This window comes from Psammomys obesus, unplaced genomic scaffold (genome assembly GCF_907164565.1).
Source record: "Psammomys obesus unplaced genomic scaffold, mPsaObe1.curated_primary_1811, whole genome shotgun sequence".
Taxonomy (NCBI): domain Eukaryota; kingdom Metazoa; phylum Chordata; class Mammalia; order Rodentia; family Muridae; genus Psammomys; species Psammomys obesus.
In genome coordinates, this window is record NW_026592118.1 from 39954242 (window position 1) to 39981217 (window position 26976).

The 26976-nt window shown below is 36.7% G+C and overlaps 1 protein-coding gene across 2 annotated transcripts in view; it reads left to right on the plus strand.

Moving 5' to 3' along the window:
- Foxp2 (forkhead box P2) overlaps positions 1 to 26976 on the plus strand; it is a 571048-nt gene that overhangs the window by 63310 nt on the left and 480762 nt on the right. For both annotated transcript variants that reach the window (XM_055612683.1, XM_055612681.1), the window contains exon 2: positions 16826 to 16966. The gene's annotated coding sequence lies outside the window, so the exon portion shown is untranslated. The remainder of the gene's footprint in view (positions 1 to 16825; positions 16967 to 26976) is intronic.

Below are 26976 nucleotides of genomic sequence, written 5' to 3' on the forward strand. Positions count from 1 at the left end.
TGAAACAGCGTAATTATCACATAGAGTCATGGAGTCCCTGAGTTGGAAAGAATCTTAAAGGTCATTCAGTTCAAAGTCCTACTTCACAGATGACTATCTAGCCTTGGCCCGACCATTATATAATTAAGAAGCCCTTAAATTCATCAAAAATCTGGCCTCTTAAAAATTCTACATCGCTGATGTAATCCCTGATATATTCTTTAAATCTTCTGGTATACTGAATAGGACACTGGACCTGATAATGAGAAAACTGAAATTTATTAATTAACTATTTGTTAATTAATTAACTCTTTGTTAGTTTGTTCTTGCTTAGTCTTTATAAAAGATTATTACATTTTTAATTTCTCTCCTCTCTCTCTCTCTCTCTCTCTCTCTCTGTGTGTGTGTGTGTGTGTGGGTGTGGGTGTGTGTGTGTGTGCGCGCACGCGCGCGCCACAGTGTTTCTGTAGAGGTTAAAGTACAGTGTCCAGGGATTGGTTCTCTCTCTTCTCTATGTGGGTTTCAAGGACCAAACTCAAGTTGTCAGGCTTGGAGGCAAGAATACTAGCTACAGTGCCATCTCATGCTCTCTTGATCGATCTTTTCAATCTGTTCTGTGAGTTTACGATCCCTAAACATAGGATGAGACTGTTAAAAAGACCACAAAAAAGTATGTGATACAGAGTCTATGGATTCTTTATATGACATTTCTTCACTCAACAGTATATAGTATATTTATTTTTGTTATATTATTCTTTCAATTCCTTTAGTTTCGCCTTTTACTGGTGTAACAGCAGTTATCGTTTGGATTTGTATATAGTTTGCACAAAGGTCAGGAGACAGCATTAACGTAATATAGTGAAAGCCAAAATAAAGCTAATTAAGGGAAATAGTGCAGAATGTGGTTGGCTCATCTTTGGAGGTAATAAGCACTGAGCCTTGTAATATCCTGGGCTTTGACAGGGACCCTCATACTGCTTCCTTGAGGTGAAGTCAGTAGGCTCTTTATTTTCTCTCACAAAATAAATAAAAATTATGGATTCAAGCAGTCATCAGGGTTGTTGGTGTCACTGAACCTGAGACGATTTCACGCACACTTTTTTTGTTGCTGATATTGTTTACTTGTGTTTTTCAAGTCAGTCTTACTAGCTAGCCCTGTCCTAGGACTCACTGTGTAGACCAGGATGGCCTCAGACTCATAGAGATCCACCTGCCTCTTTTTCTCAAGTGCTGCATTAAAAGCATGGGCCACTACGCCTGGCTTAACATAATATAATTTGTAATACTCACAACTTTGAACTGCACTGAAACCCCTGTCATGGCAGAACTGTAGAGATAGTTCAGCAATAAGGGAGCTTGTCACCATACCTGATCACCTAATTTGATTCCTGGATCTCATGGGAGGAGAAAAGAACTAATATCATAACAACAAACTAAAACTTAAGGTTTTTTAAAAGCTTCCAGAGCAAAGTCCCAGAAATACAGGCATTTTAGGTTGTGTACATTTTTGAAAAGAAGTCATTTTTGACATAATTAAATAAGAGTTAGCATTCGTGAGTGCTTTATTCCAAATATTATTAAAAAAATGTCTAACACTTCGGCAACTTGATCTCTTCCACATCATTCTACTAGGTTTAGTATCCAGTCCTTATAATTTCCCTTTTTCTTAACATTGTAGTACCCTCTTCTATTGGCGCCATTTTGACATTTAGCTGTTCTCTTTTTATCTTTTTGGAGAGCACCCTTTCTTGTCCTCTCTTCTGAAACCCTTAATAGTCTTCTTCTTATTATTATTATTTTCTATTTTCTCTCATTTCCAAAGTCTTCTGGTAGCATAATCTTCTCATCGGAATTTTGCAAGTCATGGTTCTTAGTTGATATAGAGGTTTATTCTTCCGCTGAATGTCACTCTGTGCATATTGACCTTGTTTTTCTTAGCTCATTGTTCTGATCGTACTTCTACCAATACTCAAAACAGACTGCTTTCTTTTATCTAGTCTTTATTCAGAGGAAAGACTGCCTGGCAGATGGTGACCCTGCACTGTCCAGTCATTAACCTTGAAAACCCTTTTAATAAGCGCTCCTTTATCGATTTATTGTAGGTAATTATGAAGATAGGTATTAATTTATATTTCTTCTTATGTTCTTATTTATCTCTTTTCCATTTCTCAGTCATTTCATTACTGGAAGTCTTGTGAAGCTCCGTGTTACTAGTAAAACTCTCAGGGTTTTAAGTTTTATAAACAAAACAAAAATTAAAAGAAACACTCTGAAGAAAGCTCAAGGACAATTTTATTAGAAGAAAAAGTGAAAAACTTATAAAGAGAAATCCTGGGGCAGAAAAACTGTAAATTTCCAAAGGATCCCAGAGGAGAAAAATGGCCAACAGGAAGAAGGTAAGTCGTGGCGTTTGTAAGCAGTCACATGGGTACAAGGGAAAGGAAAGCAATAACAGAGAATGACTGAGAAATCTCAGACCGTCCAGAAGAGCAAACCCAGACAAAAGATCAAAGGAGAAAAGGGAATAAGAAGCGTCTGCGGATTGAGCAAAACCTCAGCTCTGCAGAAGCTTCACTGAAGGGTTTCTGGGAAGGAAAAGTAAGTTTCTTAAAGGATAATTATTCCTCTCATCTACTTAGCGTGGCTTAAGGTGAATTCATGTCCATATAGGGTGTCCCTGAGCAACTGACTAACCCAACAGGTGTATTAGGTCTCTACCTTGGGCAGATTCCATTCTGTTTGGCCAAAACGAAATAACTTTCCCTTTACCAGTCTCTAATGCTACTATAACAATTTGATTAATTGATGTAAATAAATAATTTAAAACAATGTGATATGTAATTACTAACATAGGTTGTTTTTTTTTTTTATACAAACTACTAAAAAATACCTATCATAGTTTCACTGTGAAACCAAATTAAAATAACATTTTGTTTGTTTTGTTTTTGTTTTTGTTTTTGTTTTTATTTTTGAGTCAGGGTTTCTCTGTGTAGCCTTGGCTGTCCTGCAACATGTTTTGTGGACCAGGCTGGCCTCGAACTCAGAGACCTGCCTGCCTTTGCCACCTAAGTGCTGGAACTGAAGGCATAAGCCACCACCTCCAGACTAAAATAACCTTTTCAAAGGTAGAAATAAACTCTCATTTATTTTTCATCCCAAAAAGTGTTTGTTTTTTTTTTTTCCTTTCTTTTTTTTTTTTTTTTAACATGCATCCTTGATTTGTTTAGTTTGGAAAGAAACATCAATAACATTAGGACTTTGACAACCACCAGAATTCTATTATCATTAATTACCCATTTGTTTTTGTATATTTTTATTTAGCAACACATTACATTTATTTAAGTAATAAAATATAAATTATAAGTGATTTTCATCCTTTTTAGTCAAATATAAATCCTTTTTAGGAACTTCTTGGTGTAACTATTTTATATAGATATATGTTAAAATGAAAAATGTAATGAAGGACAAAATTTGTACTAATTTTAGTGCCCTAAAGTTAAGAAAATTAATTTTATTTCAATGTTGAAATATTAAAGAAGTATGGGCTGAGAAAGGAATTCAGTCAGCAAAGGGATCATCTTGTAAGTTTTGGAGATTGGGTGTTCAGAACAGACCTGTGTGAAAAATGCCAAGTGTGGTGAGACAAATATATAATCTCAATGCTAGAGAGAGAGAGAGAGAGAGAAAACCAAGGCCTTTCTCTGGTTTCCATTAACATTCATATTTGTGTAAATGCATGTACAAACACACATACACACACATATAATACCACACCACATAACGGACAAAATACTAAATATATATTAATACTTGGTACAAGGAAAATGATTTGAGGCCTCTGGTTAATATTCCATAAGTTTTAGCAATACCCATATCTTTTGTGTGCATGTGAGAAAGAGGCAGGGTCTCATGGAGCTGAGGCTAGCCTCACAATCATCCCTGAGCTGAGGATGACCTTGACACTTGACCCGTACTCTTGACACTTCTGGGAAACAAACCCCTTTTGTGAGCTTTGTGAATTGAGCTATGACCTCAGCGGCATTTTCTAATTAGAAAGTCTTAGGAGTTAAATGAGTGCCATCATTTAGTTTGTATTTAGATTTTCCACTAGGAACCAGATTTTAAAGATTTTCAAGTGAAACCACAATGGCTGGGCATATTAATAAGTTTCTACTCTACTGATAGCTTTTAATGGGCCGGTAGGACTGATTTGATTTTCTTCAATTTTAAAAACTATATAATACATACTGTATGCTGGGCAGGTGTGTCTCTTTAGTACCCAACCAAAGCAGAGTAGAGCCTGGAAAGTTGGCTTTTGCATATATTTCAGTATGGTATGCAATAATTAAGATCAATTTCTGTGGATGTGTTTCCATGAAAAAGTTTGGGAAACATTGCCTTAAGTATTCATTTCTACTTTTCCAAGACTAAGCATCAGAACTAGTCCCCTGCTGGTTTTTGAGAAGCAGCAAATACACATATGAACAGATAGGCTGTTTTAGATGTTTTTGGTTCCCCCTCAAAAAACAAAACAAAACAAAACACACACACACACACACACACACACACACACACACACACACACAATCTGGAGTTTACTTACACAGCAACATGTCCTGCTCTCTTTTACTTAAAGGCGTACCTGGAAATTCTTCTCTGTCATCAGTATGCCTTTGTGCTACTTTATTATCCTTTCGGTCATGCAGTGATGCTCATTAAATAGATCTATCATCACTGTTCACTGGTGGCAATTAGGAAAACAGTGCTAGCACCTATTCAGAACAGAATGCCGTCTTTAGGTGGTGTCTGCTTTAACGAAACAACCTTCTGAGCTCAACGTTGGGACAGTTGACCTCACCAGTGGTCACCTTCATGTGCTGCAGTTTTCCAAATATCAGCATTCTCGCCTTGGCTGAACTGTTGTGTCTCTAGCTGGGCTTTTATTATGCAAGCAGAATGGTTTTGATCAGACTGTATTTACATGACAGCCTGGAACTGTGGCATTCGCTCAAGAACATTGTACACATTTAAAATATTGTCTAAATATTTATTCACATGATGAATTACTGCAGCTTAGCAAAGGCAGTTACAACCTACCGAGTAAATGATTTTCATTTTTTAAAAATTGGAAAGGATTTAAAGAGATCATGATGACGGCTCCTCTTCCTTGTTAGAGACAGGCACTGATTCTTCTTTTTTTAAAAAATGATATTTTAATTTTGAAGTATTAAAGTCACAAAGCAAATGGGGAGATTTTTAAATAAATTGCCTTCAGGTATATGTGTTCCTCTCTCTTCCCTTTGGCCATATACAAGCTCTCTATCATAAAAAATCAAATAGATAGAATTTTTAAAAAGCAAGGGCATTATTGTAGCAAAATTCTAGCATCCCTTGAGGCTACAATAAGATTTCAAAAGTATCCACTTGAGGTTGCAAAAGTATTTAGAATAATTGTTTCACCCAAGGTGGAGAGCTTAATTTTCATAATAAATTATGGTTTGCTTTAAATTTGAATGTTATGAAACTTCAAATTAAGAAGTTTTCATTAAACTTAAGCTTGACAGTTTGTCAGTTCACATTGTTTCTGCACTTTCACAGTGTCAACAAAGTTTGGGGTCTTACTAGAATATTAAACTTAGGCAGTGTGTGTATATATATATATATGTCTATGTAAGTGTCTGCATTTGTGTGTATTTGTGTGAGTATATGTATCTATATATGTAGGTATGTGTGTGACTTCTGTGTATGTGTATGAGTATGTCTATGTGTGTACGTTGTGCATTTGTGTGTACGTGTTAGTATATGTGTGTCTATGTCAGTATGTGTGAGCAATTGTGTGCATGTATGTGTATGTATACATTTGTGTGTGTGTGAGAGAGAGAGAAAGAGAGACAGAGACTGAGAGATTGATAATCCTTTTTTATCTGGTGGTGCCAGGTTGTTTTACTGGAGACGTGGAGACTGTTTAAATTAACAAACCTTTTGTGTTTATAAGTGATCAGCGCCCCTAAAGAAAGTGCCGCAGATGATTGTTTTATTTAAGCAGTACTACTCACATATAGAGTTTGTACATTTGTGATAATAACATTTCTTGACAAGCAAATTAGACCTCAGAAAGATCATGTAACATCAAGCTTGAGCTGTCTGGTGCTGCTTTCTACAAACACAACGCGAAACACACCATTTTGGCCAGTATCCAACTTGGATTCTTCATTCTCATGCAGAAGGGGGAAAGTAGCCTTTCATCTTAAAAGGAATTGTTATATTCTGAAAAAAAAATGTCCTTTTCTTAATTAAAGCTAAAAATAGGAGTGCTTAAAAAAAAAACAATGTAACTTCATTGTTTTTAAAATCTAAAAGTATTGTTTGAATATAAGAATTGGTTAGGAAACAGATAAGGTAGCAGAAATCATAGAATGTAGTTATTTTGGTCATTATCCTAGAAATTAAAGTCATCAAACAGTGAAAATTGTGTTCTGGGATGTGATACTGTTACACAATGCAGTATTTTGTACCTTACAGTGAATTAGAATAGTGAGAAGGAGTATCTGGTAATGACCAATTATATATGCTAATTTTTATATAAGATTTTTTTAAATTTCATTCTTCTTGTATGAGACTGATAGTAAAATTGTGCAATATTGAGATTTCAACACACAGATAAAGGCGAGGCTCTAGCTACCAACCAGTCTTTCAAGGAGACTGTCATTTTGAGCGCACGCTTCTGCAGACGGGAAAGTTTCGACTGCCCATCAGAGCACCAATACCTTTGAGGCAGTTGTTGCAAAGAAACCTCCTTTACATGTTTTAGGTCAAGAGCAGACAAACCTGTTACAGCACCTGCTATTGAATATGCAAATCTGTTGTTTTGTCACTTCATTCAGCAAGGAGAGGAAACAGTCTCTTGTGGTTGTAAATAAGTCTGGAACATCACCTACATGAAACGAAATCCAACAGAAAGGCAACTGTGGTTTCTGTTGTGTAGACATGGGAGGGTGTTTCCATTTGGCGCTTCGTTTCTGGAAGACAGCCTGTAATTCAGAGGATGATAGAGAGGCGAAATTTTATGTTTGGGAGCAGGAACAAGGAAGGTGTTTGCTGTCATTGACTGTAGGGTAGTTGTGAAGTTTGACATGCCCAGGAGCTACCGAATGCCATGTGGGGCTTGTACATTGCATACCCCAGTTTTCATCATCTGGTAAGCCTGCAGCAGGATTTCCAGGCACTGGAGTCAACAACGTGTCTACTTTGGTTTGGAACTGATTGATCCAGAGAACAGAACATGCTTGTGGGATCTTCTCTATAGAATGACATAAATGATTGAAATGTTTTCTTTAGGAAAAAAAAATCCCCACAAAGTATCATTTGTTTATAGACCTTCTTGCTTATGGGAAAGAAAGTGTCAGACGAATACAAGGAGTTTGCAGGAAACTTTCAGGTTAGGTTTGTGAATTATTTTGTTCAAGTTCAGAATGTTAGAAATATAAGTGAGAAAATGAAATTAGTGGGAAAGGAGAGTGGAAGGATTATTTTCTTATTTTCTGTGTCTCTTAAAAGGATGGTGACATATAATGAAAAAACACTGCAGGATTTACAAAATGACGAGACCCATTACTCTGTTGCCATAGTTGCTGTGGGAGAAAATGGGATATGCTAGAACAGATGAACAAATGTTGCCTGTTGTCATTTTAGATTACATTATTTTATTGTGAAGGTTTTCTAACGTTTCTTTTTGAAAACAGTGTAAAATGTCTGTGACATAGGAAGTAATATTACAGAGAAGTTTATTCCAGTCAAGGGTGTTTCTTCTGTTACAGATTTATTGTTAAGGAGGAGGAAAATAATATTATTTTCTAGCATGGAAAGAAAATTAAAAATTCTTTCCTGACCTTTTAACCTTGTCAAATGATTTCTCTGCTCCTGACATAGCGCATTATATTTGCAAAGGTTGGAAGTTAACTCTTCAAGGTACCAGACATCATTTTTATTGGGATATTAATTCTCAGAGGTGCTAATCTCATCAAGATTTGTAGGCATTTTCTTTCATAGGCCATTCTGATTTGTAGCTCTTTCTTTTCACAGCAGTATTAAATACCAAACCTTCTCTGATATGGAAGTTCATTAGAGATATGTCTTTGATGGCAGCCCTTTCCTGGCTTCAGTTTCAAATACCTTGATGTAAAGCTTAAGAAGCCATTGTGCTGTAAGCCCTTCTTGATGTGCCTTATTTAGATCTGCATAGTAAATCAAGGAAAGTAAATAACAAGGCAGCAGATGGAAGCATGGAGATAAGACCAGGGAACAATTGTATTTGTATTTTGTTATGATGTTGACAGGAGCTAAAATTCACTAATCTAGTTCAACTGATCTGCATTTCAAAGAAATCTCATTTAGCAGCAACTTGAAGGTTTGTAGGATAAAGTTCTTTTATTGTGGCTTTTATTGCATTCTTTGCTAATTTATCTGGTCAAGATTTAGCCTTGCTTACTTAAAGCTGCAAGCATGTTACAAGGAGTCTTAAATACTATGAAAGCATTAATGTCTAGACTATGGACTGGAGGTAATTACATATCCAGCCTTGAATAGAGTACATTTAGAAAATACTGATGTTCAAACTCAATTGTCAGGGTAATATAGATAAGGTGTTGTGGTTTTTGTTGGCCTCTCCTGTCTGTTTGCACATCATAGATTTTTCCATCCACTTTATAAACAAGCCAACATATAATCATAAAATAGTCAGAAATCATGTACAAATAAATAGATACCCTCTAAATCCTTTGTGCTAGTACTGGCTGCCCTCTCCTGAGAGTGGTTATTGCTGTTATCGCTTGTATGATAACTTAATTTTACTTGGCAATTCTAAACATACAAAAGTACACACATGAGATATAGGTAAAGTGTACTGTAAAGAGTTATAAGAAGTATATGACAGTATTTTCTGATGTCTACTTGTCAAATGGAAGTAGATAGGTGATAATGTGATTAAACTAAGTCATGGATATATTCATTTGTGTGTTAAATTTTGAGAAATTTTGGATTAGATGGCTTGTTAAAAAAAAGGCTACTAAATATAGAAAAGATATCATGATTTTTTTTTTATTTTAAAATACTGATTGAGTTAAATTTTAGTTTAATTTTAAAATAATGTTAAACTCAACCAAGGACCATTCATGGAGAGGACCTTGACCCCTGCACAGATGTAACCCATGGCCAGCTCAGTCTCCAAGTAAGTTCTGTTGTAAGGGGAGCAGGGGTAGTCATTGGCATGAACTCTGTTGCTTTCTTTTTGATCATGTCGCCCTTGCAAGGTGGCCAGACCATGCCACAGAGAAACAGGGTCCAGACAGTCCTGCTGAGACCTAATAAGCTAGGTCTGATAGTAGGGGAGGACCTCACCTATCAGTGGACTAGGGGAGGGACATGGGGGGGGAAGAGGATGGGAGGGTGTGACTGGGAGGAGATGAGGGATGGGGCTACAGCCAGGATACAAAGTGAATAAATTGTAATAAATAATAATAATAATAAAGAAAAAAAATAAAAAATAATGTGACACTTGAGGGAGTCCAGGTATGTTGGGTAAATTGGCTTTAATCTTAGTTTCTAGATACTGTAATGAGCCATATGAGAGATTCACTATATCATTTTGAAACAAATTCTCATATGCTTGTTACATGATTTTCACAAAAAAAGTCTGATTTTATTTTGGGCTCCTAATTTACCGTTAGTTCAGGACCTAGATCTCTTAAAAAGCAAGTATTTGGTCTCACTCTCTGTGCAGTTTGTCTGTCTAAGATTTCACAGAATTAAATGAAATATTAACTTTGTTGTTCTGTGTTAGTTATATGCTGGATATATTGTTTAGAACTGAGAGTAATAGCAATGAAAAGTTGTGCTTGAAGTTGGGAAGATGAAGGTCTGAAAGAAAAGCCCTTTCTCTCTTCTGCTGAGTTTTCTGTATCTGCTTCTACCTTGTTCTGTGGCTTAGTACTTCCTTCAAAATAACACTGTTGTTAGTAAAGACACCTACCAATATGGAGTATTCCATTTTTAAAGAGGGCTTAACTTATGTGAAAAGGCAGTATGAACAGATATAGTACAGTAGATTAAGTGGACAGATTAAGTGGTCATCCAGGCAGTGTCTTTCTGGCTAGCCTGAGTGAAATAGCCATGCCTTCTAAGTAGACAGTTTTTATTCCTCTCTCTCTCTCTCTCTCTCTCTCTCTCTCTCTCTCTCTGTCCTGTTTTTCTTCTATTGAGACAAGATCTTACCATATAGCCTCGGCTGGCCTTGAACTCACAAACTCCACTTGTGTCAGCCTCCCAAGTGCTGGGATTGAAGGTGCACATCAGTCACCTCACCGGGCAGTAGACAGTTTTGAAAGAAAACTTTTCAGAAAATGCTGTTGTGTTTGATTGTTTCTGCATAAAATAATAAGAGAATGCTTCCTAAAGATCCTGAGTTGGAAGTGAGTGAAATGGGCTGGAAACAGTAACACTGGAGAAGTAGAACTTGAGAGGAAAGGGCTGTTCTAGGTGGGTCATGCAAACACTTTGGAGCGTGATAGATGCAGAGAGTTTCCATTGGATTCTGTGATGTGTGAACAAATCTAGCAACAGAACAGTGCAGATTGTTTCTTTTTCCCACTTGACACAAACTAATGCCATATGGAAAGAAGGACACAGCTGGGTAAATATCTCAGTGGGCAGGTAGGCAAATCTGGGGCATTCCAATCAGTACTGACTGGAACGGGAAAGCCCAGAGCACTAGGGTAGTAACACAGCTTTGGGGGTGCTCCTGGGGCACTGCGGCAAGCCACAGAGAGGAGGCGTGTGAAGCAGCACCCTTCACTCTTTCTGCTTTTGCTTCTGCTTGAGTTCCTGCTTTATCTTCTCTTAGTGATGATGGGCTGTGATAGGTCATGTAAGCCAAGGAAACCATTTTCTTCTCAAGTTGCTTTTGGTCAGAATGTTTTATCACAGTAGCAGAAACCAAACTAATAGGGGAGTAAGCAAACAAGGTTTTTCTTTTTAATTTTTTTTAATTATTATCCTTTATTACAATTTATTCAATTTGTATCCCAGCTGCAGCCCCCTCCCTCATCTCCTTCCAATCTCATCCTCCCTCCCTTTTCTCCCCCTATGTGCCTCCCCTAGTCCACTGATAGGGGAGGTCTTCCTCCCCTTCTATTTGACCCTATCCTATCAGGTCTCATCAGGACAGGTTGCATTGTCTTCCTCTGTGGCCTGGCAAGGCTACACCCCATCCCTTCCCCCCCTGGGGGGTGGTGATCTGAGGTCCTGGCAGAGAAAATCCCTATTATTAGGGACCCCACTTGGAGACTGAGTCTATGGGCTACATCTAAGCTGGGGTTTCAGGTTCTCTCCATGCATTGTCCTTGGTTGAGATATCATTCTCTTCAGGACCCCCAGGGTTCAGTTTTTATGGCTCTGTTCGTCTCCTTTTGGAGCTCCTGTCCCCTCCAGCTCTCTCTATCCACCCCCTTTCTTTCATAAGATTTTCTGCACTGTGCCCAAAGTTTGGCTATGAGTCTCAGCTTCTGCTTCCTCTGATACCTTGCTCAGTAGAGTCTTTCAAAGGCAGTCTGTGGTAAGCTTCTCTCCTGTTCCCTGTCTTCGCCTGCTTTCAGTGTCTATCACATTTGTCCTTCTTAATGAGGATTGAGCATCTTCCCTAGGGTCTTCCCTGTTGTTTGGCTTGCTTAGAGTATAGATTTTAGTATGTTTATCCTATATTATATGTCTGATAACCACTTAGGAGTGAATATGTATCATGCGTGTCTTTTTGTTCCTGCGTTACCTCACTCAGGATGATCTTTTCCAGTTCTATCCATTTGCCTGCAAATTTCATGATTTCCTTGTTTTTATTTGCTGAGTCATATTCCACTGTGTAGATGTACCACAATTTCTGTATCTGTTCCTCCCCTGAGGGACATCTAGGTTTTTTTTTTTTTTTTTTTTTTTTTCCAGCTTCTGGGAACAGACAGGTTTTATGTCAAGAATGAACAGCCCTCAGTTTTAGGGTAATGGTCTTTTTTTCGTTGTTTTTGCTTATTTTTTATTGAACAGGTTTCCTTTTTGAAACAACATTGAATGATGCTCATGAAAGAAAAGACAGTGTGGAAATGCTTGCATGGTTTTTGGTTGAATATATTCAAATTTAGACATTAATGTGTTCTCCCCTCTCCTTCTGCCAGATTAACAGACTATAAAAACATATGCTTGGGAAACCTTGTTAGGTCTGTTAGCCTGCAGAATAATGAGGTGATGTTTAAAGATGCTCTAGAGTTTGAGGAATATGCATTTGAAATTGCTACTGGAGAAGTGGGGAAGAGGCTATAATTTCAGAAGTAGAAAATGCTACTTGTTTTCATATTACTTATGGAGACATCTGGTATTTTTTGGTATATATTTAAGAAAACGTGTTCTTGGGTGAAAAGGAAGATCGAGATTAAATTCTGATGATAAATAAAGCATTACTAATTTGAATAAGAGTTAGGAGCAGACTATTTACATAAAAATGCTAAAGAGTCAAGATAAAGTGCTAAGAAAGAGAATGGGAAACCACATTTACACTTCAGTTGAGGAAAACAAAAGTAAGTAGGGGATATTTATTTTAAATGTGTATGGGTTGGTCTTTTGAAAAATTAGCAGGCTTTAAAACAGTTCTCCCCTTTTAATCAGTGACATAACAAGGCTGCTAGGTCATGGACCAGCTGATCAATCGTTGATGCCAACGTGTGGTTCAGGAGCCTTGGAGAACTTTCATATATCATTTCTTATAATTTGTTACATTTTAAATACAAAATTAGTTGTAAAATCTTAAAAATTAGATTCTTGTCTTTCTCCTTCAGGTACACACGCAAACACATGGTACTGTCATTCTAGACTCATTTTGAAAGCCTCATGATTACCATGACTAAATCTGTATCCCTCCAAAGCAAAAATCAAGTCAGTACCTGCTGAGAGCTGTTCTTACAGGCCGTACCTCATAGGAAGCTGTGCTTTGCCTGGTTTGTACCCCTCTCTGTGTATTTATTGTGGAGCCCCCAGAAGCTTCCTGCCACCAAACCTGGCACCACTCGCAACCACTTCTGTAAATGAGACAAACTGGGACTGTAAATGAAAAACCAGGAACAGGAGAGACCATTCTGTTGTAGTCTTGTTTTTTCCCCCTGTCTTCTGGTACATTTGAATCTTTTGTAGAACTCACTCACTATTTGATAGAACTCACATTTGATAGAACAAGTATCCACCTCAACTTTCAGAAAAAAGCAACTGTTCGTCACGCTGTGAATAGGACTGGGATGAGTTAAGACCCTTCGAAGGGAGCTAACTAGGAGACTGTGTACCTAGTTGTCACTTTAAGTCAACAGCTCGGCGCAGAGATGCAAATTCTGCCTGTGTGTGTGGAAATGGTGTCAGACAGCTTTGCATTTATATAGAAAACATTTGAGATAAACAATTTAGAGTGATGAAATGCTCATTTTGGAACACAGTTTTGGTCAGAGGTTTTGATTTGTCATGCCTTTTCCTTGAAGTTTGGGCTGCCACCTCTTAGGGGAAGGAAGTCTGCATATTTCTTGGTTTCTAAAAATCACTGATTGTGTGGGGTCCCCAGTATCTCCCTCACTGAGCACACCTCTGAAAGATTCTGCAACCTTAAAAGATTACTACAGTCTGGAAGCCAAAGCTGAGTACGCAAACATGTTTAACTTTACTAATGTTAACATACTGGAACATATAACAATCTCCTCACATTTATATTCCGTAGTAGTAAAATGAGATGTAACAAAAACTAAAATGGAAAATAATTTGTAAGTAATCAAATGATAAAGAAATAATTGGTTTTGGCATGAAAAAATAGATATTCAAATTAGGAAAGTTTTCAGAGTGAAAGGGACAGCAAGTCATAGTTGAGTTATGTATGAGCCACGCCTATCTCAGGCAATCAAGAATCAGTGGTCAAAGTAGCTATTCTATTGTGTTCAGGCTCACTGTTCCAACCACTATAATCAAGTATTTTCATTTTGTCTTAATTTAGTGTCTGTAGTTAGCTACCAAAGCTCTAAGTACTTCATTATACAGAATGAATGTACTGACAAAGTACTATGCATAGTTTTGATGGAAAAAAAAGGGAAAAGGGCTCGTGAGCCTGATTGGGTGGGATTTACCGGACCAGGATAATTGAGATGGAAGGACCCAAGTACTGTGGGAGCCACCATTCTCTCTCTGGGATCTCAAACTCTAAGTGGAGAAGGGAATTGAGCAGCAGCGTACATTCTTTGCTTTCTGCTTCTGGAATGACTATGAGGTAGGCAACAGCTCTAACACCTGGACTTTACAACGTGATGGGCTCCCTCGAACTGTGAGCCAGAAGAACCCCCCCCCCCACTTTCCTTAAATTTTTGTCCAGGTATTTCATTCCAACAACAGAGAAAGAAATCACTCTCTACCTCCCAAAACCAAAACACTAAATATCAAGCCGTGTCCCTGGGAACACTGAAAAGAAGAGAGTAGATTCACAGCTCTAGTTCTGGATGTTGGCCGCCTGTAGTGCGTTGTCTGCAAACAAAGCACCCAAGTAATGTGGCACTATCATCATAGTTTGTGAAAAACTCCAGAAAGTCCTTTAGCATATGTTGTGCTATGCATTTTAGGATAAATATTGCAGTTTACTTGAATTTTCAAGCAAAAGATTTTTCTTTTATAAAGTATTTTTTTTTTTTGGTTGTGTATGTGCCTGACTGTGTGAATGTGTAAAACGTGTGTGCAGTAGCCTATGGAGTTCCTGTCATTTCATGTGGAAATGGGGTGTACGGGTGGTTGTGAGCCTCTGTGTGAGTGCTGGCCATTAAACCGTGCTCCTCTGAAAGAGCAGGAAGTGCTCGTAACTGCTCAGTGGCCTCTCTAACCCCCCAAGTTCCTTTTTATGTATTTGCGTGCATGTATATGAGTATTTTGCCAGCTTGTACGTATAGGCACCACGTGCGTGCCTAGTTTCTGCAGGAGTCAGAAGAAGGCCCTGGATCATCTGGGATGGGAGTCCCAGATGATTGTGAGCTACCATGTGGGTGATGGGAACCAAATCTGGGTCGACCAGTAAGTGCTTTTAGACATTGCACCATCTCTCTACATGGGGTTTTGTCTTTCTAAGCAAAATTTATTTATATGTACCCAAACTGTAATTATTTGTGTACATACATGTTTGTGCATGTGGTTGTGTAAGTTCTAAGTACAAGGTGGTGCATACTTGCACAAGTATGTCTGTAGAGGACATAATAGACTGGTCAACAGAAATCTGCTGATACCATTCATCCTTAGACACCTTAAAAGGCTTTAAAGGACCGTGCATTTTCCTTTTCTGCAAAGTGTAGAAAACTACCTGTTTTGAACAGCCATGTGGATGTGTTGATATCGAAAATGCATATTGATAAGACTTTTAAATTAGACCAAGATTAATCGGATTTTCATAAAACAAAGCAGAACAGCTTTTTTCTCTCGCCCTAAAAATCCAATCTTGACTGTGTTTTCTCTCATAATACTATTTAATCTTTGGTAATAAAATTTGTGGTCTTGTTTCGCCTTCAAATATCCTTAAGTTACACCAAGTAAATGGGGTAAGGAGAGTGGCAATTTGTGATTAGACAAATGTTTTGAAGAGGCACTTTTTCTCCTGCATATCATTTGTTTTTTGTATTCAGTTAATCTGTTATTCATATTGATTCACATTGTTTAACGTTTTCTAAAACACAAGGAAAACATGAATCACTCATGTAATGCGTTTAGTTTCTGAGCAAAACCAACAAAGTGCTGTCATACAACTTTCCCTAAACATCAGTCTTTTATTTTCAAATTTGCCCTAAAGCTACCCCTCTATATTGTAATATTTCTAAGCAGAAGAAACAAAATGATTTTAATATAAGTCACCGGTAATGATCAGGCATCTGGTCAAATTGAAGACATTTCTCTTAATACATAATTTTAATGAAGCAGAAAATATCCACTATCAAAAACTTATCTTTTGATAAAATTTGTTTAATAGATTGAATTCTTTTAGCCTCACAAATGTTGATAACACCAAAGGTCAGATATTCATAAAGCAATTTCCTTACACCTATATAAGGAAATGACTGTGTATAATTTAACACGTAATAGATTTATTAAGGAATTATGATAAACTTAGACAGCATCTGCATAATGTATTCTAATTTTTCCGGGATGCCTTGTATGAACAGCCATTTTCCAAGCTTGATGCCATAAATGGCATCAAAAATTTAGTTCTATAGTGTTTTTTTTTTTTTTTTCTCACTTATAGAACCTGTTATGTGTATTTCTGGCCTATCTTAGGCCTTTGAAATCATCTCTTTTTATTATTCCATTAAAGTTTTTAAAAATGGATTTCCTTTTACACTTTTCTAATCATCCTGTCATTCCTTAGCCTTGAGATGTTAAAATGAATGAGTAAAAATGTTCAAAACCTAATTGTCTCAGCCAGTCCATCTAGAGTCATGGATTTGCAAAATTATGTCAGTCTTTTAAAAATACATTTGAGGAGACTTTTCTAGTCATTTAGATTTTTAATATTAATTTTCTCTTGTCCTGCTGCTTATCTATGAGAAATGAAAAAGTATGTAGACATGGGTTTCTTTTAGCAGTGTTAAAGTACTAGGTTCTTCTTGATTATGATGTTCAACAAGGCAGTTCTTACATTTCTGTTTAGTTCAGGTCTAATACAAAATAGATTAAATTCCCTACTCCCTAATAGTAAGGAAAATTAATTGGATGCATCTAGTCATGACTGATTGAAAGTATACTTTCTCCCCAGATTAAACAAGTAAGAGGAGTCTGTTGAAGTTCGATCCTCACCTCGCTGTAAATAAAAGAATATTCCAGAGAAAAGAAGAGCGAAGCACCAAGAGAAAGACTGCTAGATCCCAGGAGAGGACTAAACTCTCCCCCTCCACATGTAAGTCATTGGTACCCTGTGTTTTCCATCCCTCGTGGTATTTTTCTATTCGGATTCTAGTAGAAAAAAAACATGTTGACAATATTGTTTGTACTATGTCCACAAACATACAGCTGTTTAGTAACTTCTGCATTCTGATTCATATTAATATTTACTGACTCAATCTCGGATGACTCATTAGAATGATAATGTTCAATGCAAAATGATTATTTCTTGTTGCAGTTGCTGATGGACAACTATTGAGGACTTTCTAGTGTACTGATACAAAAAAATTATTATTTAATTTAATATTAGCAGTAGTGGCTATTATAATCTTTTTTTTTGTTTCTAAGTGTGGTTTTTCTTCTTCTTCATATTTGCGAATAAACTATTGTAATATCTTTTTAAGTCAACTACCTAGTAAGACAGATACAGTCTTTTTTCTTATCTCTCATATTGCGACTTATACTTCATCCTTAGACTACTATAAACATGTATCAATTATGTCAGCTACTGTCGTGAAAAGACAGCTCCTTAACTTTTAGAAAAATCTTTTTACTTTTCTTCTTTTTCCTGATTACAGTTTCTCCTCTCTCAACTCCTCCTTGTATTTTTTTCATCTCACCCCCTTTTTGTATTTCATTAGAAAACAAATAGGCTTCTAACAGATAATTTTTTAAATGCAATAAGATATAATGTGATAAAAAACAAACTAATACATCATAATAGGACAAAAGAAACAATATCCCAGTCAAAGGCACATGAAACATATAGATAGACAAAAGATGTACTTGTTTGCACACTTGGAATCTCATAAAAACACTAAAATAAAAGTATGTATATGTATATGTATATCTATCTATCTCTATCTATCTATCTATCTATCTATCTATCTATCTATCTATCTATCTATCCATCTATCTATCTATGCAAAGGACCTGTAAGGTAAAAAACATGTATGTATGTATATACATGAATATATATATAATGAAAACATATACATATATAATAAAACATATCAATCTAATAAAATACCATTAAATTGAAAAATAAATAAGAGCCCTGACAGCTGTTATGAGACAAAGAACTTCCAAAGGAGTCCTTGGGTTTGTTCCCTGTTGGCTATCTAATGCTGGGAAAGCAGCCTGCACTGTGTCTCTGTTTCCCCTGTGAGTCTCCCTTAGAAAAAAATTAATTTTCACTTGCAAGTGTTTACCAATTGGAGATTTCCTTTCGGTTAAGAATGATGGCATGTGCACACTTCTCCTTTCAGCTCTAGGACTCCAATAGGTGCAAAGCCAGGTGCTTGCAGGACCAGTTCCTTCTAGTTCATTTGTGTATTTATCTGCTGACCTAGAGGGCCTCGTTTTCCCAGTGTCCCCTGGCTCTTAGCATTCTTATTGTCTCATCTTCCTCAGGGTTCCCTGGCTTCTGAGGGAAGAGATTTAACGGAGACATCTTATTTAGGACTGATTATGCAAAGGTCTCTTATTTTTTGCATAAAGTCTTTCTGTTTGACTCTGTGTTTGTTTCCCATCCCTGGAGTCACTTTATTGTTGTTTGTTTTTTAAATTCAATTTTATTCTGTTCTGTTTTAGAACAGCAGTATTTGGTTTAAGCCTAGGTATCGGGGGCATCTAGTCTCAGGTTTTTGGCCACTCAGACAGTATAGGTATCATCTCATGGAGTAGCCTTAGGTCAAATCAGACAGTCCCACAGGTCACTCCCACAGGCCACCATTGCATTAGCACACCTTGCAGGCAGGAAACCATCGTAGGCCAAAGATTTTGTGGCTAGGTTTGTGACTAAATTTCTTGTTGGTACCTCGTAGAGTTCCTTTCTGTACCAAACTCTAGCACATAGGTATGAAGGCTCTATGTAGGTCTCGTTCAACCTCTTCGTGTTCAATGGATTTTATAGATGTTGTCTTAATTAATGTGGACTCACTGTCAGGTTGTGGAGAATAATGTATAGCCTTTGCAACACCCTGAGGTGTTAGTTATTTCATAGAACCCCTTTGGCCAACAACTCAACTAGATGTAACCCAATCCCAGTAATTGAAGGTTCATTTGTTGACAAGAGGTATCCAGTTGGGATTCCTTCTTTTCCATTTCATTTAGATCCCCTTTATAATATGTATATAAATTTCAAAGATTTTACTGGATTATATTTCATATTACCCCTCAAAAGGCCCTTAAATTTAGTGGTCTTTCTCCAGGTTCTCTCTCTGTCTTTGCCCTCTTCCTTCCATCTCTCTACTTGATCCTCTCCTTCCAGTCCCCTCCCATCTATCCATAACTGTCCATTTATTTCCCTTCCCAAGAGTTATCTATCTGTAACCACTAGTTGCTTACTCTGTATCTAATCTCTGCGATTATTTGGATTGTAGCTTGATTATTATCGGCGTAAGAGCTGATATCCACATATAACGAATACATACTGTATCTTTCTGGGTTCTGGATAACTCAGGATGTTTTTCCCTCTACTTTCATGTGCTTATTGTGAATATAAGAAGTTCAGTCTTTTTAAAGGCTAAGTAATATTCCATTTTGCAAATATAACATTTCTTTATTCATTTGTTGAGGGGCAACTAGGTCACTTCCAGTTTCTGTTTATTGTGAATAAAGCAGCTATTAACGTGGTTGAGCAAGTCTTTCTGTGGTAGGGTGAAGCATCCATGGAATTCATGCCAAAAGAGTGGTTAGCTGGATCTTGAGGTAAATCCATTTTCCTGAGGAATTGCTAAACTCATTTTCACAGTGGCTGGACAGTTGTGCCCCTCGCCAGCTATGCATAAATATTTCTTCACTACACATCCTCACCAGCATGAGCTGTCACTTGTTTTATTGCTCTTAGCCATTCTGACAGGTGTTAAGATGAAATCGCAGAATAGTTTTGATTTGCATTTCCCTGATGGCTAGGGATGCTGAACATGGTTTCTGAGCCACTTGAGCTACCCTTTTGAGAATTCTCTTCAGTTCTGTACCCAATTTGAATGAGGTTAATTGCTTACTTGATATGCAGTATTTTTCTTCAGTTTTTTTTTTTTTTGTATATATTTAGGATATTAGTAAAAAGTAAAAATTTTTCCTGTTCTGGAGGCTGCTGCTTTGTCTGCGTGATGGAATTCTTTGCCAAGCAGAAGATTTTCTCTTTCATGTGTTCCCATTATTAATTATCTTAGTGCCTGTCCTAATGGTGTTTTATTCAGAAAGCCATTTCCAATGTCAGTGAGTTCAGGCTATTCTCCATTTTTTCTCCATCAGATCCAGTATCTGTTTCTGTGTTGAAATTTTTGATCCATTTGAAATTGAGGTATGTGCAGGGTCATAAGTATGGATTCTTCTGTATGTTTCCATCCGGTTTGACCAGCACCGTTTGTTGACGTTGCCATCTTTTTCCAATGTGTTTTTTTTTTGCTTATTTATATATATAAAAAAAGTGTGTCTGGAACTGTGTGGATATTATGTGTATCTTCAATTCAATCCTCCAACCAGTGTGTCTGTTTTTGTTCCATTATCTTGGTGTTTTTAGTACTGTACCTCTGTAATACAGTTTTAGGCCAGGCATGGTGATAACTTGTGGTATTCTTTTACTACTCATGATTGTTTTACTATCTTGGTATTTTTGTGTTTCTATATGCTAAAAATTGTCCTTTCCGGGTCTGTGAATTGGAATTTTAATAGTTATTTCATTGAATTTGTAGATTGCTTTGTGTAGGATGGCCATTTTTACTTTATTAGTTCAACTGATCTATGAGCATGGGATATCTGTCCATCTTCTAATATCATCTTCTGTGTTTTAAGTCTTTCTCATATGTGTATACTCTTTTGCTTCATTAGAGTAACCACAAGTTATTTTATATAGTTTAAGGCTTTTGGGAAAGGTGTTGATTCCCTTATTTTTTTTTCAGCCTCTGTGTTATTTGTACATAGAAAAGCTTATTATTGTGAGTTAACTTTGTATCATGCTCCTTTGCTGAAAATGTTGGAGCTTCCCAGTGAAAATATATATTTTTGAAAATATATATATATGTTTATATACTATTATCATCCTCTGCAAATAAAAATTATTTGAGTTTTTCCTTTCCAATTTATATTCCCTGAGGTCCTTCATTTGCCGTATTGTCGTAGCTAAGGCTTTAACTACTATATTGAGCAAGTATGTAGGAGGGGATAACTTTGTCTAATTGCTAATTTTAGTGAATTTGCTTTGAGTTTTTTTTTTCCCACTTAACTTGGTGTTAGCTTTGGGCTTCCTGTAAAGTGACTTTTTTAGGTTTAAGAATGTCTCTTGTATCCCTAATTTCTCCGGGATTTTTATTGTGGAGAGATTATCACGTAGGTGTTTCTCTCAGTTTGTTTACATGGTGGATTACAGCTACTGATTTCCATATATTGAACCATCCCTGCATCTCTGAGATGAAGCCTACTTGATCATTCTTAGGTAATCTTTTTAATTTATTCTTTTATGTGTTTTGCAAGTATTTTATTGAGAAATTTTGCATCAATTTTCATGGTGCTAATTGATCTACAATTTTCTTTCGTTGTTGTGTCTTTAGATGGTTCGAATATCAAGGATACTGTGGCTTCATAAAATGAATTAGTCAATATTCCTTGTGTTTCTATTTCATGGGATGATTTGAGAACCATTGCACGAATTGTTCTTTGAATGTACAATATTGTGCTAAAACAATCTGGCCCTTTGGTTTTTTTCTAATGATAGAGTTTTAATTAATACTTCTATTTCACTAGAGGTTATAAATCTTTTTAAATTACTTATATGACCTTGATTTAGCTTAGTAAGTGGTCTATATCAAGAAAATTATCTATTTCTTTTAGATTTTTGAATTTGATGGAGTGCAAGTTTTTAAAGTTTGTTCATATAGTTTTTTTTTTCAATTTCATTGGTGTCCTCTTTTTATTTCTAATTTTATAAATTTGGATACTTTGTCGACTTTGCAGTTATTTTGAGTAATTGTTTCTCAATATGTTGATATTTCTCGAAGAGCCAACTCTTTGATTCTCTGTATTGTTTTTGTTGTTTCTGTTTTACTGATTTTAGCTCTGAGATTATTGCCATCTACTTCATCTGAGTGTGATATAGAGCTTTCGGGTGTGCTTCTAAGTTACCAGTGTAAGATCTCTCCTTTATTTTTATTTTATTTTTATTTTTTTAATGTAGGCACTTAGTGCTATGAACTTGCCTTTGAAAACTGCTTTGAATGTGTTTCATAAATTTGGATATATTGTGTATTCATTTTCATTCAGTTCTAGAAAGTCTTTAATTTCTTTCTTAATTTCTGTCCTCAACCATTTTTTTGTTTGTTTGTTTGTTTTTTAAATTAATAGTGAAGTTCAGTTTCCCTGAGTTTGTGAGCTTTTTGTTGTTTTCTCCTCTTGATATTCAGCTTTAATATCTGGTGGTGGTGGTATGATAGGATACAGGGAATTATTTCACTTCTCGTATTTGTTGAGATTTGCTTGTGTCTGGGTATCTGGTCTATTTTGGAGAAAGTTTCGTTAGGTACTGAGAAAATTCTATATTACTGAGAAGAATCTATATTTTTTTGTGTTTTTGTGAAAGGTTCTGTACATGTCTGCTGAGTCCATTTGGATTATAAAGTCATCAAGCTCTAGCATTTATCTGTTGAGTTTTTTCTAGATGGCCTGTCTATTGGTAAGAACAGGTTATTGATGTTTCTCGCTATTAGTATATGAGGGCCAATATATGATTTAAGCTGTTTCAGGGTTTCTTTTACAAACGTTGGTACCCTTGTGTATGGGGCATAGATGTTAATTGAAATGTCATCTTGGCGGATATTTGATGAGTGTGTTGTCTCCTTTCCTTTCTCTTAAGATTTTTTGGCTTGAAGTTTATTTTTTTTCAGATATCAAAATGGCTGTACCAGCTTTTTTCTCATATACACTTACCTGGAATACATTTTTTTCATCATTTTTTTTTAAGCTGAGGGGGTACTTATTCTTGACATCAATGTTTTTTGGATAGAGCAGAAGGAAAATCTTAAAAGAGATGTGGATTAATGATAATATATAAACATGAAAACTTAGTTGCTGTTCAGAAATTGATAGAGGGATGATTTAGGCATACATATATTAGGAGAATTAGCATTCAAGAATGCTCCCGCTCCCCCTTTCACTTTTATTTGGAAAATCAGCAGAAGTGTCATTCTTGTGATAGATGCTTGATGTTTGTTATACTGGTTTGCCTGACAGGAATTTGTTTTTTGCTTATTAATGTTACTAAACAAAATATCCTATAGATAGAATACTCTTTTCATTTTCAAAAAAATCTAAGTTAGTAGTCTCAGCGTCTGCTTCTATACCTTGTTGTGTAGAGTGTTTCAGAGGTCCTCTCTGGCAGGTTCCTGTCCTGTTCTCTGTCTTTTCTTGCTTCTGATGTCTATTTCATTTGCCCTTCTGAATCAGAATTAAGCATCTTCCCTAAGGGCCTCTTTGTTGTTCAGCTTCTTTAGTACTATAGAGTTTAGTATGTTTATCCTATATTATGTGGCTAATATCCAATTATGAGTGAGTATATACCATTTGTGACTTTCTGCTTCTGGGTTACCTCACTCAGGATGATCTTTTCTAGATCCCACCATTTGCTTGCAAATTTCATGATTTCCTTGTTTTCAATTGCTGAGTAGTATTCCATTGTGTAAAAGTACCACAATTTCTGTATCCACTCCTCAGTGGAGGGACATCTAGGTTGTTTCCAGATACTGGCTATTATGAATAAAGCTATGAACATGTTTGAGCAAATGTCTTTGATGTATAGTTGAGCATATTTCAGACATATGCCCAGGAATGCCATAGCTGGATCTTTGAGGTATGGCTATTCTCAATTTTCTGTGAAATTGCCAGATTGATTTCCAAAGTGATTGTACAAGTTTACATTCCCACCAGCAATGGAGGAGGGTTCCCCTTTCTCCACATCCTCTCCAGCATGTGTTGTCACTTGAGTTTATCTTAGCCATTTTGATGGGCGTAAGGTGTAGTCTCAGGATCATTTTGATTTGTATTTCTCTGATGACTAAGGATGTTGAGAATTTCTTTAACTGTTTCTCCCATTTGGCATTCCTCTATTGAGACTTCTCTCTTTAGCTCTGTACCTCATGTTTGAATTGGATTACTTGGTTTGTTGGTGTTTAACTTCTTGAGTTCTTTATATATTCTGGATATTAGTTCTCTTTAAGATCATCCTGAAAAGATCATCTTGAGTGAGGTAACCGAGAAACAGAAAGACACACATGCAATATACTAAATTATAAGTGAATATTATCCACAAAATATAGGTTAAACATACTAAAATATATATTCCTAAAAAAGTTCAGCAACAAGGAGGACCCAAGGGACGAAACTCAATCCTCGTTCAGAAGGGCAAATGGGATAGACATCGGAAGTAGGAGAAGACAGGAAAAGGACAGTAGCCTACCAAGAGGGACTCTAAAAGACTCTATCCAGAAGGGTATCAAAGCAGATGCTGAGACTCATAGTCAAACTTTGGACAGAGTACAGGGAATCTTATGGAAGAAAGGGGAGATTAAAAGAATCGGAGGGGACAGGAGCTCCACAAGGAGACCAGCTGAGCCAAAACACCTAGGCCCATGGGGGGGCTGCAGAAACTGATACTCTAATCAAGGTCTATGCATAGAGAGGACCTAGACCCACAGCTCAGATGTAGCCTAGAGGCAGCTCAGTCTCCAAGTCGGTTCCAAGGGAAGCAGCGGCTGTCTCTAACATGAACTCAGTGGCTTGCTTTTTGATCACTTACCCTTTGGGGGTGTACATCCTTACCAGGCCACAGAGGAAGACAGTGCCGCCAGTCCTGATGAGACCTGATAGGCCAGGGTTAGAGGGAATGGGAGGAGGACCTCCCCTATCAAGGGAGTAGGGAAAGGGCATAAGGGGAGAAGAGGGAGGGAAGGTGGGATATGGAGAAGATGAGGGATGGGGCTACAGCATGGATACAAAGTGAATAAACCATAATGAATAATATTTTTTAATAAAACCACAGAGTTGTTAATATTGTGTATGGCAAGAATTCCTATCATAGTCAGTTTTATTCTCTTTAAAGAATATTCTTTTATTCTCTTTTTAAACAACGAATTACAAAGACTCCTTACAAAATGTTCTACAATATCCCTTCTACCTACCCGAAAAAAATATGCACTTAAAAAATATAGTTTGAATTATTGAAAAGCATGAGAAGACTTAAAAAGGTTATTTAGAGTGGGTAATTTGGGAGCCTCACTCATTCATTGGTGTGAGGCTTTTGGTAGATTGGAAGTCACTCACAGAAGTCTTTGCTGAGACTCTACTCAAATACAGTTACAAGGAACAAGGTAAAGCAACAATGATATGCTTGAATCAGAATTTAATGTTGATTAAAAAACAGCTGCAAAACAACGATGCTGTCTGAATTTTATGTAAACTTTCAAAATTAAAGATTATAAGTTATGACTGCAAGAAGTAATCACAACAAAATTTCGGGTAGCTGTTTAATTTTAGGTAGGAAGCAAATTGAAGGAGGAGTTCCAGAAATTTCTGGAACATTGGGAACATTCATTTCATGTATTGAGTGTGTACTTATACAGATGCCTGTTTTATGAACAACAGTTGGTGAGATGCTTTATGCGTTTCTGATGGCATCAAGTACAGGCAGGGCTGTCTACTCTCTCCATTGTTCTTCAGCGTCATGCTAGAAATTCAAAAGTAGGAGAAGAAGAAAAAGAGCTCACAGACATTCAGATTTGGAAGGAAGGTAAACAACACCCAACACTGTCTGGTCACAGAGGACAGGACCGACTCAACAGTGAGCTGCAGAGAATCATCACCGCCAGCAAAGACACTGACAGAAAGATTACATTTTCAGTGTGAGGTCTGTCTCCGTCCTCTTAACAGTGGCAACCTCTTAGCTGATTTTCTTCTGTGAAAAAGCCAACTGTGCATATTCCTAAGCCAGGTCACCTGGCATGCAGGCTTTCGAGCATTCTTTTGTCCCTGTCTCCCATGGGTGCTCTCGAGTTAGAGATACTTGTTTTCACATCCTGCTCTCTGTGGGTTCTGAAGATTCAAATTCCTGTCCTAATACTTAGGCATCATTTGCTCTGTCTATTGAGCCGTATCTCCAACCTTACAATTTCTTTGTAAACAGTGAGAAACCCCCCCCCCTTCAGTTCACACGGTAAGGCAAAATTGTAAGCATATTCAACATCGTCCTGAAGAAGAATGACTCCATAATTCAAATGCAAGATGATCTAAATGTGTAGTAATCATTATAACACAGCATTGTTTAAAGAGTGGATACATATGCCACTGAAATATAACAGACAATTCTGGGATATACTTAAACCATCTAACTCTCTTATCTTTGATCAGACAGTAAGGACAATTCAATGGAAGATAGCCTTTTCAATAAAGAGTGTTCAATAGCTACATAACAACATTTCCAAATCATATCCAGACATGGAATTTCACCTTTTAGAGGGTGAGCCATAAATGGGATAAAAACAAACAAACATACACACACTAGAAGAAAACAAAGAGTAGTTATAAATATCCTTAGGTTTGGTGAGGATATTTAAGATATGACACCAGAAGCTTGATTTATGATGAAAAAATATGCTATGAGATAGACTACAGATTTAGAGAAGTAACTTGTAACTTAAATAACAACCTTTATTCAATAATTATATCTTATACGTCTAAATAAATGAGTATATACCATATGTGTCTTTCTCCTTCTGGGATACCTCACTCAGAATGATCTTTTTTAGATCCCACCATTTGCCTGCAAATTTCATGATTTCCTTGTTTTTAATTGCTGAGTAGTATTCCATTGTAAAAATACCACAATATCTGTATCCATTCCTCCATTGATGGACATCTGGGTTGTTTCCAGGTTCTGGCTATTACAAATAAAGCTGCTACAAACATGGTTGAGCAAATATCCTTGTTGTATACTTGAGGAACTTTTGGATGTATGCCTAGACTTATAAGATATGA